The sequence below is a fragment of the Centruroides vittatus genome, unplaced genomic scaffold (assembly GCF_030686945.1).
Source record: "Centruroides vittatus isolate TY-2023 unplaced genomic scaffold, ASM3068694v2 contig_717, whole genome shotgun sequence".
NCBI classification, from domain to species: domain Eukaryota; kingdom Metazoa; phylum Arthropoda; class Arachnida; order Scorpiones; family Buthidae; genus Centruroides; species Centruroides vittatus.
Window position 1 is genome coordinate 5,278,449 of NW_027122456.1, and position 12,584 is coordinate 5,291,032.

Consider the following 12,584-nt stretch of genomic DNA (forward strand, 5'->3'; position numbering starts at 1 on the left):
TTATAGCCACTCGTGAAGTTTCGCGTGATTTTTTTTAATGCATTTTCTTTTATGTGGTCCCTATCCCCGCACAAAAACAGGTTTGACTGTATTTTACAATCCATTGTGTTTGAGACAGCAGTTTTGTGAAAGGCATCCCTCTTCAATTTCACAGGTTCATTTTTCTTTTGGAGGTAAAGATGGTTATGTCACCTCCATGCTTGTCTCTTCATCAAAGATATCAGAAAACTTACTCATACACTGAGCTTCTACTTTTTTTTAAAAAAATGAAAAATGTTTAGAGGGTGCAGCTTGTAGTTTTTGTTTAATTGGTTTGTGTTAGTCCTTTTCAGTAAGTATTTTGCAAGGCAAGTTAAAGATTCATTTGGGCAATTGGAAATATCTGTTTGAATCCCTCAGGTCTTGCTGGATTTCAAAGCAACAGCATATGACATTTGTTTTTTGGTTCAGTTGATGTAACCATGCAACAGGTCTCTGTGTAAGTTGTAAGTTATTAATAGTTTTAATCTTGAATCTTTTTTCTTGTTGCCATGCAAGACATTTTCAGGAATAAGTAGGATGGTCACCTTGTAATTCACACAGCATGGGGTAGCTGTACCATCAATACTCTTATGATCTTCAGTTCCACATTGTGTGCGCACACTTTTACGATGTCAAGATGTCTGTGAATGTCTAAAATGCTGGCATTAGAAGCAATATGGTTTGGTACATATAAACAAACTGGACAATATAGATTCCTGCAGCAACAGAAGTAATGTTGGTTTGTTAAACATCGGGATTAAGTATTTTGTTGGAATAAATTTCCCATCTCAATGAATGGAAATGCATTGGACAGCAGTGACACCCTGATCTAACAATCCAATATGAATATCTGATTTTTCTTCAGACATTATATTAATTTCACATATCCCAGCAGGTTATGAATTTAAATTTCTATGTGGTGTGACACTAACCTCTATATTTACTAGTATTTTCATTGACAAAAGTTTCATGGATTGCTGAGGAGATGAAGTTTCCACTAGAAGGCCATTCCTAATTTTTGTATCTTTTTTTGGTTGGCCAATAGTTGATTTAGATAGCTTTTGAATTAGAAGTGAAGAGAACATAAGTAAAGGTTTCTTCCAGTTGTATGCACTATTAAGTAGGGTGGCTGATTGGAAATGTTGACACTGGTCAGAGGTGAATTATTTGTAAGTGAACATTTTGCATTTGTGGAATCCATGATCACAAAAAAGTATTCAGCATTCAGAGACACTACCACCATGGAGCCCAACAAGATGATGCTGTTACATGTATGAGTCCCATTGACTGTCACACCAGGGTTTCCCTGGAGTTATACCTTCACAATGCAGTCAAAAAGAGCAAACCTGTCTGACTGACAAAATTGTCAAGGACATCTCCATCCAGGTCTGCATCAATCAGTTGACTCTGAAGCAAGGTTGTAAATGATTCAATGACCAGCTAATTGATTTTAATGGAGCCAAATTTTAACCTCCTGTTTATACAACGGCTAAAGCTGTATGTCAGGGACAGTAGTTCACCCCTCAACTATCAGGATTCTCTTCCATCATGTTGGTCATCCACCCAGCAAACATGTGTGTGGATGTTTCAGATCCAAGAGATAGTAAGAAGAGATACTAAATCATCTCTGGGAAGTCTCCTTACCAAGGACAGGAATCCACACTGAGGTGCAAAATTTTTGACAATCTATTCAAAACTTCATAAAATTAAAACAATAAAGAAATATACATTATTTTGAAATAAATTTCCATGTCATTTATCTTTTATAATCACAGAATGCTATGAAATCTGTAGATTAGATCTTATCAAATAATTTTCTAAAATATGTATACAAATAGGAATCCTTTTCAGACTCTAAATTAAACTCAAATTTTTATATTGAAGTCCAAATAAAAAACAGGTATGAATCAGAAAAATTAATAGAAAACAACACATAGAAAAACAAACTTTTTCAAAGAATACATAAAACAAAAATATCATTTTAAGATTATTCCTAAGATTTAAAAATGATCATTCCAGATTTAATTAGTAATATTTAAAAATTTTGTTTGAACAATGAAAAATTTTGAAAGACAAAAAGAAGAATAAAATACAACGAAAACACAAAATATATCTAAAGTTTTCAGATCTCAGACTAATTTTCCATGCTAATTTACAAGTATAACATTGCTTACCATTTTGGAATTTGGTGTACAAACATCCTTATCAAAATGAGTAATTATTCCATGTTCTTTTAAACACATTCCTTTTACCTATTGCATAATATTTTTGTTGAAATAAGACATTGTGTTCTTGAAAACAATTTTATACACTAATAATAATTTATATGTTAATTTATGCATTAACAATACAATTCTTAAGAAATTTATTTTAAGTTATATTTTTATTTATCATCCCTATGCTGTTATTGATATATACATATATATATATACACACACACACACACACAGTCAATTCCATTTAATTGGGCCACGGGTTAATTGAGGCAGCCGCTTTATTGGGCCAAATCTAAAAGAATGGAAACCAAACTAATAAATTAATACATAATTTAAATGCTTAATTGCACAGTAGCAGAAAAGGAATTTAGCAATTTTTGATATATTTTAGGGATCTGAAAATATGTCAACACTACATACACTAATGTCATATAGGCCTAATGGTTGATGGAGACAAAGCAATTTTGTCTTTTGCTTGAGCAGTTCAGTTTTTCCAGAGGGGGATCAGCATAGCGGGACGTATAATATGGTTGATGTACACAGGTTTGATCTGTTTGGGTCTGAGGCAGACCTGAATGCAAGGTACTTACCCTGCTCTGGATTGGATCAGATGATCCCCTTAAAAGCAAAGGGACAAAGACCCCTGGACAATTTTTCAAGGTCTCTCAACCAAGTTTGAAGACAGCTAGAGTTTGATTGGAAGGTGTTGTGTGTATGATCATATCTAGACTCAGACAGCAACCATCCGATTGTTGGGACCAGCATCCAGAACTGACAGATTCTACAGATGCTCCTGCTGAAGTGAACTGATCTCCAAGTAAAGAAAACTGTGCTCAAAGAAAGGTCATAAGGTGACTTTTGGACAAACCCAGACATGTTTTAACTAAAAAGGGAGAAAGGAAAGATTGTTCTATCAGGAACAGATCGAACCTAAATACATCAACCCACGTGTACATCACTACTAATATTTGGCAACACTAGTGTGATGCAAATCAGTTATCTATTGTTGTCAGTCTGGCAAATTTATAGAACAAATATTTTCCATATTTTGGTTTAATAATGCATCAAGATAGATACCTAATTATTATTTATTATTAGTTTGTTTAATTGGGGCAGCCACTTAATTAGACCAAAATGGATTAGTCCCAATTAAGCAGAATCGACTGTATACATATATATACACCACACACATTTATGTATCTATCTACGACAATTACTATTATTCAGATAAAATTAATATGGATATTGTAGGAACTCTGAAATATTTTTGCAATGATTAATACTTCATCAGAAATATCTAATTTTCATGTATTGTAAGTTTGTTAATACAATGTACTGTATATTATAATTTGTTCTATCATTTTGTGTTTCTTCTTATAAATAAAAGGAAAATTTTGTTTTTGATGATGTTATATCTGAGATATTTGTAGAAATTTTTGCATTAGGAGTCACAGTATTGTTGAATTTCATCTTTTTTTCTCTCAACTTTTCTTTTGGTTATTTATCCATTCTTTTTATTTTTGTTCTTTCCTATAAACCTGTTCCATCACAATTTACAGGAAAGTATGCAAAAGTTTACAAATTTCTTTCAAATGACCATAAAAGTTCAATTTAGCATACAAATCTATGATATCATTGCCTACAAACTAATCCACCACTGAAAATATGACAAAACATTAAACTTTATGTTTTAAGTGAACCGTCAGAGTTGTCTTCAACAGAACACATCACCTGGCAGTGATTCATTTGCTGGTAATCAAACATATAGTAATAAATCAATATCAAGCTTTGATTTGGATGAATGTATCTCATCTCCAAGAAAGAAGAAGTGTTAGTCTACCAGTAAAGCAATTCAACTCTGGAACAGCAAGAGCATAGACCACATTACAACTAATGATATTGTCTAATACCATTTCTTCAGGTAGATAATGTGTCTGATATTGTGTTGTATATATACACATCTCAAGTATTCTGCACATTACTCTGCTTATATTCCCTCAAGAAAAAAATGTGCAAAATATAGTATGAAAGCAAAGCAAGTACTTACAGACTGGATTTGCACAGTTTGTGGCATTCCACTGTGTGTGTGGGAAAACAAAACATGTTTTCAAAAGTATCACTGCTGGTAGCACAGCTGTGCATGATGGCACAAACAACATACCACCACAATTCTCTAAAACTATGTCAATTGTTAATATTGATATACAGTTTTAGAGTATAATCCTTCTGTACTTGTTGGAATATAAGCTATATTGTGATTAATGTACGTATTTTCATGAAGAATTTCAAATATAATCAGATTATGTGCAGCACAGGATTGTTTCATTGAAAAAAAATGCCTGAAATAGTTAAGCAACAAATGCAAAAAAGTTGTCTTAATACATTATAATGCATTTAACTTGTAAATTCTATTAAAATGTATCAAAGAAATGTTTGAAAAAATTTTAAAAAATTTTTTTAAAGAGGGTGACTGTTATACGAAAAAGGGGTTAGGAACTCCTGGTTCTACATCATCAAGTCATTTTCCCACATATCTTCCTCATACACACTGGGGTGTATTATATAATTACAACTTACTTGTGCCTGTGACCGATGTGAAAATAATCAGTTCAAATAAACAAATGTTTTCTGGATGCCTTCCGTGTCCTTCTTCAGGTTAAAACCACTGGATTCTATTTTTTTTTTTTTTAAACGCCGTTCCGAAATTTTTAAGAATGAATTCGAATGATGACAGTTCGAATGTGTGATGACCATCGCGCATGCGCTATATCTGTCGTGTTCCGTGTTGTTCAGTAGCGTATTATTTTTAATCTTGGTATTCTTTTTTATCTTGGAGTCACATGACTTCATGTGTCATCGGACCCAAACAAATCTTCAGGCATCCCCTTGTAATAAAGTTTGCCAAGCAAGCATTTACAAAAGTAAATGACACAGCCCTCCACCAGAATGTGTTGGAATTAGCACCTCATATGTTACGGGTCGGTATTTCAATTTAATAATATAACATACACACAATCGAGGGGTGTCCCAATGGGCAGTCCGTTGTCCGGGGACTTGTGTGAGTTAGTGGTGAGACAACTCGAATCCAAAACACTCCCGGGATTCATGAACGATATCCTACTATACAGACGTTATGTGGTTGACGTCATCATCGTATGGAAGACAACACCGAACTTGGCACAATTCGTAGAAAAGATGAATGATAACACATATGGTCTGTCAATTGAAGTTGAGCAACACAGCGATACCAATGTACATTTTTTGGATGTGGATATCAGGGTTGACTCACACAGCATCCATACCTCGGTGTATCGCAAACAATGTGCAAGCCCCACATACATCCCGAGTGACTTGTGCGACCCAATCCAATACAAAATAGAAGCATTTAGATCGTTAGTCAGATGGGCATACAAGCACTCATCCACTCAACAAGCACTTAGGAAAGAGTTGAACTACATTGAGAAGATTGCGGATATACACGGCTACCGCAACATTATTCCAAGAATGTCAGAACGCCAAAAAGCACGAATGAGCCAAAACACGCCTACAATGGCACAAGGTAACAACCAAGGTTGGTTGTTACTTTGTCTCCCCACAGAGGTGGAGAGAGTACCCCTCACATACAACCCGACCTTGAAATCCATATACGAGTCTATAGCCAGGAGACGTAAGGTCACTGTTGCTTACAGGAGAGGCCCAACTATATACAGTATGTTACGTAATGGAAAGGACCCATCTGACCCGAATAGAATGGCAGGCGTATACCGAATCCCGATAAAGGATGAGAGATTTAATAGGGATCTGATCTACATAGGATCAACGAAACGCTCTATGGAAGTCAGAGTTAAAGAGCACAAGGCGGATATAAGATATAACAGAGCTACCACGTCACTCGCAGTGTACGCTTCTGAACCGGGCATTAATGTGGACTTCGCGAGAGCCACGCTAATAACCAAAACAACCCAGATAGAACACCTTAAATGGCTGGAAGCGATAGAGATACATAAAGCGCAAACTACGTGCATTAATTCACGCGACGAGATAGTTCTTTCGCTTGCTTGGCAAACTTTATTACAAGGGGATGCCTGAAGATTTGTTTGGATCCGATGACACATGAAGTCATGTGACCCCAAGATAAAAAAGAATACCAAGATTAAAAATAATACGCTACTGAACAACACGGAACACGACAGATATAGTGCATGCGCGATGGTCATCACACATTCGAACTGTCATCATTCGAATTCGTTCTTAAAAATTTCAGAACGGCGTTTTTTTTAAAAAAAATAGAATCCAGCGGTTTTAACCTGAAGAAGGACACGGAAGGCATCCAGAAAACGTTTGTTTATTTGAACTGATTATTTTCACACCGGTCACAGGCACAAGTAAGTTGTAATTATATAAGTCATTTTCCCAACAATATTAATGAATAATCAGCTTGAAAACTACTTCAGATTTCATTGGTAAAAAAATATAGAAGTTTATTGATGTTTAGTGCAGTTGCAATGTTCTTTGCAATAGCAAAATCATTGTAAGTGGCCTTTTTCTTTAAATCTAAAAATGCTCAAATTTATATAGTTTGTTCAAATCATTAAAATTTCATAACTTAAATATTTATTTGGACTAAAAGTCTGAGTTTAATAATATTATTTAATGAATTTGTCTCAAGCCAAATAGATTATTAGAATTGTTTCATATTATTATTATGGCCTTCTTAAAATTTCTGTCATGATTACTCTAATCTAGATCAGTGGTTCCCAAAGTGAATGCTACTGCCCTCCAGGGAGTGGTGAATAAATCTAGGGGTAATAAAAAGTTAATAAAAATAAAGTTAGCTGTAATAAGCTTTTTTATAAAAAAAAATAGTATTTATATTTATTATATACAAAATATAATATTTAAGGATATTTGAATTTCAAAAATAAACATCGTATATAGTTATTTACTAGAATTTTTATTAGTTTATACAGCAATATAAATTAATAACATAATTTAATTGTATAATATGACTTTTACAATTTCCAAATGATTTATATGAAATAATAAAAATCAAAAAGAAGAAAAAAATATATTGACTATAATTTTTTCCCTTATGAAAAAACTGAAGAAATTTATTAAATTTTTATTTCTTTATATATATTAATATTTAACACTAGAACACCCAGACTTTTTTTCACCCTAGAACACCTAAAGCATACAATTTGTCCCCTGCAGTTAAATCCAGTTTTCACATTTTATTTTGTTATAATCTGAAGTTTTTGAGCATTTGAAATTTTGAAAATGCATTTATAGCAATAACTGAATAAAATTTTTTATTTTTATTTTTATGCAATTTAGACAATAATGACAAGTTTTATGTGTACAACAATTGTAGGCAAGCATTTTGTTCAATGACCTCTTTGTGTTTTTTTCCTTTTTGCAATTTTCTAACAATTGGCATTTTCTTGTTTGTTTGTTTGAGAACATCTTCTATTTACTAAATAGGGCTTGAAAATAGAGATAGATTCTTATACAAGTACTTCAGTGAGCTTCTGTATAAATTCACTTCAAGAAATTTTGACACATTTGTATATAAAACATGCATTAATTGAAACTACACCTAGTGTATTACAAAAAGAATGCAGAGGCCATTTTTAGACAACATGTTGACATAATATTACCTGGCCATTTAGAATATCAGCACCATAAGTTGTGTTTTTATAATATAATACAGTTCAAGTGTTTTCTTTTCACTAATCATATTAGTTACTGCAGAATAAAAAAACACAAAGATATACAGGTATAGGACAAAATAATAGGAACACCTGTGAAAGAATGCAAAATATTTATTAGTAGGGAGTTGGGCCACCATTGGCCTGAATTACAGCTTGTATCTGACGTGGGATTGACAAATAAAGGTTGTGCAGAAAGTTTAAGGGAATTCGCAGCCATTCCTCCTGCAGAGCGGTCTTGAATTCAGGTAGTGTGCGTGGAGGAGGAAACCGAGCACGGACTTTGTTCTCTAAAAAACCCCACACTGGCTCAATGATGTTGAGATCAGGGGACTGAGGACACCATGTGGAATGTTCCACTTCATCATTATGCCCATCCAACCATGTTTGAACACAGCGAGCTGTGTGTACAGGGGCGTTGTCATCTTGGAATAGAGGATGTTCTCCAGGAAACAGAGTATGAAGCATAGGGTGTAAATGATCTGCAAGAATACTGCGATAATACTCGCCTCTGACCGTCTCCCTCACGACTATGAGTGGCCCCAAGCCACGCCATGATATCGCTCCCCACAGCATCACAGAGCCTCCTCCGTGCTTCATGGTAGGAACCAGACAGTCAACATGAAATTCCTCTGCTGGTGTTTGCCAGACAAACACATGTCCGATGGTCTGAAATAATGTAAATGATGATTCGTCAGATCAGATGACCTGTTCCCATTGCTGTTGTGCCCAGTTTCGGTGGTCTCGGCACCACTGTTGTCGCTTCATAGCATTCTGCGGTGACACTAATGTCTTTGGGATGGCTACTCGGCCATGAATGCTTGCAGCATGCAGCTCCCGTTGAATAGTTTTGGTGGATACAGGGTTCTGGAGATGGTGTTCATCTCAGAGGTTATCTGTGGCAGTGTAGTCTTACATTTTCGGGCGACTGTCTTCTTCAATGCTTGTCTATCCCGGTCAGTCAACTTTGACTTTTGCCCACTGTTCTGCTTCGCAGAGGACACCTTTCCCAGTTTTGTGTAGGCTGTCATAACCCTCGACACAGTGGACCTTGAAACACCCATAAGGTTGGCAGTTCTAGACACTGACATTCCAGCGAGGCGAGCTCCAATAATCATGACTCTCTGCACATCAGACAGATCAGACATAATGGCGCTTTGCTGGGAACAGAATTTTCTCATGCAACTGTCACATTGCCAAATGCTCGTCTGATACCTTCCTTTTCATCCCCACTGGATGGCAGAATGTTGCAAGACGTGGTGGGGCTGTACTGGACGGTCGAAGTACAACACATTTCGAAAGGGGTGTTCCTATTATTTTGTCCTATACCTGTATATTCTCTTTTCCAGCTTGATAAATACCAATTGTTATGTCGTAAACTGTTCTGTCTGGTGCAATGTACTGATCATCATAGACTTTTGTATCGAAATTTGTCATACAGAAAATCTGATGTTCTGAATACTTAGTCCCTCTGAGATACATTATGATTCTAAACCCAATCATGCTTCATCAATGAAGTATATTTTTTGACTAGGAAAAACTGTTTGTGTTAGTAATTTCAGCATCATTTTCTAAGTAAGAAGTCTCAGCAATTACAAAATCATCTATCAGATCATCAGGCACAAAATCATCACAGTTTTCATAATCAAATTCTCCATCACCTGATTCATTTTCAGGAACAATCTGTAATTTTTTTTAATTTGTTCACTTATAAAGGTGAGCTTTCATACTAAGAACTTCTAAGCAACTGAATGAATACTGAAATCTACCTGTATTTAAGAAATAAGTCCACACAAAAGCAAGTAAAATAAAAACAATAAAACAAAGCATGTGAATGAAAACTGGATCTTTATCGTATCGAAGCAATACATATACATTTAGAGGGAAAAGCAATACATAGAAGAAAACAACAGATGGGGACAAAAAGTAACAGCTTTGAAATTAAACTAATTTATTTTCCAAGAAATAAAAGATATACAAATGACAAAAAAAAAAATGATTAATGAAAAACAACACTGAAATTAGCACATAACTAAACAGTAAGAAAATGTTGTTTTGTTTAGATAACCAACTTTTATATAGAGGTCAAATTGTCCCTGCTGGTTGTCAAAGATGAATAATAATATTTCATGAAAGTGAAATATGTAAAATGAATTATATGCATGATAATAAATAGTTTACATAAAAAGATGAAAAGTCACAAAGCATTTACTGGGCTAATGATAATTTATAAAACGAGAGCTAATTAAAGCTCTTTTAAGGACAATTTGTCTGCTCTGGGAGTTTTAGTGTTAATTCTATACATAATAAATGATATTAACACTGAGGTAAAAAATTTAACACTGAAAGGATTGAACAAAATTTAATTAAAGAGAATTTGTTCTCAAAACAGTCTAGCCTCCATTATGTCCTCTTTCAAATTAGCATGTAAGTGAGATTTGATAAACACTGAGCTGAAAGTAATCATTCATCACTGACTGACTTGGGTAGAAGGCAATGTAGTAACAACATGGGCTGCATTTTGTATTATTAAAAATGTCAAAAATAACAGTATTAACAGCTTTAAAACTTTTTAAATGTCAACACAATGTAAGGAATTGCGAGTTGATAAGTTTTCTGACCCCCATAAAAAGTTTTGACTCCTTGACTCCTGACTCGCCATCTCTGATTAAAATGAGCAAGAAGAACCATTGCATTTAATGGTTTCCAGATGTTAACAACAATGTATGGTAAGGACACAAAATGTAAGATTTGTAGAAAGCTTTTTAAAGCATATTTCCAAGTTTTTCTCACACAAGGGAAAACAGGATGAGACATTGGTTATAAGTTTTTGAAACTAAGGGGACAGTGTGGCTCAAAAAGTTTGGGAATCACTGATCTAGATTATCTGTTATGGACTGCTGTAAAGTTTACTGTAATGTTTTTTCCCTTTCATTTCTTACATGCTTCCCACAGTCAGGAACATTGTATATATGGACAAATTGAATAATTAATAAACCAATCTCTAATATATATAACTAATTTATAAAGACATTCTGTATGTATTTAACAATATATGAAAATTTTTCTCTATTATTTAGTAAGTTTTTGCCTCTATATACTATTTTAAACATTGTTTTGTCTATCTGAAGATGATTCTAAAGGCAGGTTAATATTGCTTTATAAAAAAAAAATGACACTAAATTAGTTTATTGCACAATGCTTTGCACATTACTCACAATATACTTCCATTCTCTTTTGGTTTGTTGGGAAAAAAGTTCTACTTTTTGCTATTAATTGGATGAATTGAATTGTCTGGGTTTATTAGTCCTCATACAAATAAACCCAAACAAATCTGTGCAATACTTTTGAAACTACTAATTCTGTACTTTACTATAGAAGTAATCATAAAAATTTAAATAACAACTCTACAAGACATTGGTGTAAAGTGACAGTACTAGAAAAAGTAAATAATAAATACAATAAAAAGATAAAATTGATTTTAAATTACTGATAAGTAAAATCAGTAGAACTGTTTATGTAAAACATCAGTAAAGACAATAAAATAAGACTAAAACAGCACTATTAAAATGATAGAACAACTTTGAAATTCCAACAGCCAATAAAAACAAAATGCTTTGATTAAAATCATATCCAGTTATATCTAAAAGTTTTAGACTAGATCAATTAAAATGTAAATGAATAGAATTAAATTCTGGTTAGTCATGTAAAATATCTTTAATAGATAAAGCACAACTACATGACTGATACATAGGCTTGTCATCACCCAACAAAACATAGCATTCAATGAGATAGTTGTCCAATGCATGGTTGCATCAGGAAACCTTCTCTTATATACTCTGCAATGACCTGACTCAACTCTCTTTGATCTCTGATTTAATCTCATGGTTCTCATTATTAATTTGAGCATCCCAGCAAGTCTCAGCCTAATACATTTCAATTTCATGACTTGGGAAAGACTTGTATGGAACATAAATTCTAAAACAGCAGAACTGTCTTTGTTGCAATATCAGCAAGTTCTTCTCTTTTATAACATGTCCAGGATTGCAAAATCATTGTTAATTGGAAAGAGTGATTAAAAAAAAAAAAAAATTGATACTTTTATATATTATCCATTTGTTCTGGATAATAAATAATGGTATACTATCTACATGTTCTGGATTTTGAGTCTACCTATTCAGGTAGACTCAAAATTTGAATATATATTACTTTAAAATTTACACAAAATATCAAAAATATACTTAACTTTTTTCATTGGTTTGTAATATTCTTCATTCTTTTTCTTATTAAATTTATTAAAAGAATGCACTCCCCTTTTTTAAAAGCATTTTGTAAATATGATAAAGCTTTATTGAGAACTTTCACATACATGAATCACCTTCATATTTAAATCAAAAGTATAATGTAACTCAATGTGTTTTTCCTTTTCATTGTTACAAAGCACAAATGCTTATGAAAAAAGAACAGGAAGGAGAATAAACACAGTCTCTTCTCTTTTTCACTAAGTCTTAACACTCAATGCATTTTTCTACATTTTCCTTTTAGTCATTTTCAATAATTATTATTATTATTATTACTAAAACATAATAATGAACTTTTGCTAAAAATTTAATTTTAAAAATAAAAATAAGCTTTT

At 33.3% G+C, this 12,584-nt stretch overlaps 1 protein-coding gene across 1 annotated transcript in view; it reads right to left on the minus strand.

Annotated features, from left to right (window-relative positions):
* Positions 1–12,584, minus strand: part of LOC136980732 (uncharacterized protein PF3D7_1120600-like) — a 109,322-nt gene that overhangs the window by 10,366 nt on the left and 86,372 nt on the right. The window lies entirely within an intron of this gene.